At 39.9% G+C, this 1,903-nt stretch overlaps 1 pseudogene; it reads left to right on the forward strand.

Moving 5' to 3' along the window:
* The first annotated feature begins 161 nt into the window (after positions 1–161).
* LOC107748527 (zinc finger protein 726-like) overlaps positions 162–1,903 on the forward strand; it is a 28,284-nt pseudogene continuing 26,542 nt past the window's right edge.

Here is a 1,903-nt window from a genome sequence, read left to right on the forward strand (position 1 = left end):
TGAATCAAACCATTGCTTGTGTCTCGTTCTTTTTGTACTGGAAGAAATTTTCATGTCAAAGTGTAAATATATGTAACGGAGGTGTTTTCAGTATGTTCGCGGGAGATGCAAAGACGTCTGGGAAGAAGAAGAGTGAGAGACGTTACGAGCAGACACGCCATGATCGCTGTGTGAGAAGTCGATATTTTTCATTCTGAGATTTAATGGAAGACAGTGGTGCACGGTCATTTTAAGTTTCGTGAGTTTAGTGCACACTGACATCGTGTGAAACTGGAGACGTAGTTTAAGCAGAAGTTCAATTGAGTGCGTCATCGGATGGAGAACGGTGTTGGAGACTGGCTGTGAGCATGAGAGAGAGTTGCTGGAGCCGTGAGTTTCATTCAGAACAGTGTTGTTTTTTTGTCGTTCCGACTGTGAGCATTTTAGAGAGTTCTGTTTTTACAAGTCATCCATGAACTGTGTTATCGAGTGAGAGACATTGATTTCTTCCTGAGAATCAATTAAGTGCACTTGTTAGTGCGTGAGAATGCGTTTCTGAACTGAACGATAGTTTTTCACGGAGTGATTTATTGTTTTTTTTTGAGTATTTTTGCACTTTTGGGTGAGACTGAAATCGTTACGATCAAGTTTTACTTTTGAAAATCTCTTTTTGAGAAGCACTGCAAGTCAGACCCTGTTTAGGTGTGTCGCGTGCGTCCCGTGGTTGAGCGCCATTTTGTTCCACAGAGTTCCCGAGTTTTTTTCTGGGCCGTACTGAGACTTCTCTTGTTTTTTTTTTGTTTTTTTTTTATTACCCTGCCATCCTTATGACATCTCACTGTCCTGTCTCAGCTGTTTGTCTCATTGTTGCAAGTCATCTGGCAAGTCATCACATCCAAGTCATCGTTGCTACAGACTGGTACAAGAGTTTGTTACACACGCACACAAACATTTTACTGATATTGATTTAACCAAACTGAGTGTTTGAATGAACTGAGAGTGTCAATATGAACAAGTCATTCGAGTGAGCCATTCAAACTGAACTTTAAGTGTTTATGTGATCCATCCAGTGTTGTTGTTCGTAAATCAGTTTGTGTCCTGATATGTTTTGTGAAACTTATGTTTGAGGTGTTATACAGAAGTGTTTGAAATTGTTAACCTTTTGGAAGGTTTACCAAGGTGGAAAAGAAATTCCAGAGAAGCTGTTTTATTATTTTTATTTTTCATTTTATTATTTTATTCTATTGAAACAAACCAAAAAAACTAAAATCCAGTCTCCTAAGGAAAGCAAAAATAAATTAGTGATTGATAAAAGCAGTATAGTTGAAAGTTGTTATTATTATTATTTTTTACTCACCTTGGAGTAGGGGTGTCTCACTTGCACTATTAGGTTTAGGTGGGTGGGAATGTGAATTCGAGTTGCCACTTTACATCACATGCTTATACTTCAGGAAGCCACCGTATTGACACCTACTGACCTGAAGCCTACACTACCTATTCCTGTAGTATATTATACAATAGTGTAAGATAAAACATACACACATTGTGCATATTGAGACTCAAAGCACCAGAGTGGGGACCAAGATCGTTTTCAGTTCAACGCTCTGCTCGAAGATCAGGAATCAAATGGATGACATGAGTAATGGGAGGTGTGTGATCTTGCAAGTACGATGTCAGACACTGTAATATGCTCTGGTTCCCTCCCTGCTTACTGTGGTGACGAGATACATAGACATCCAGCCATTGAGTGACGACAGTCTGCTAAGTGCTGCCCGCAGAATAACATAGGTTTCATAGACAATTGGGCGAGTTTTTGGGGCAGACCTGACCTGTTGAAAAGAGATGGTCTTCATCCCTCCTGGGGTGGTGCCGCTCTTCTGTCTAGAAATATGGCACATAGTCTTAGAGTTTGTACTTGACTAAC

Source organism: Sinocyclocheilus rhinocerous, unplaced genomic scaffold (genome assembly GCF_001515625.1).
Source record: "Sinocyclocheilus rhinocerous isolate Xijiao unplaced genomic scaffold, SAMN03320098_v1.1 scaffold2425, whole genome shotgun sequence".
Taxonomy (NCBI): Eukaryota; Metazoa; Chordata; class Actinopteri; order Cypriniformes; family Cyprinidae; genus Sinocyclocheilus; species Sinocyclocheilus rhinocerous.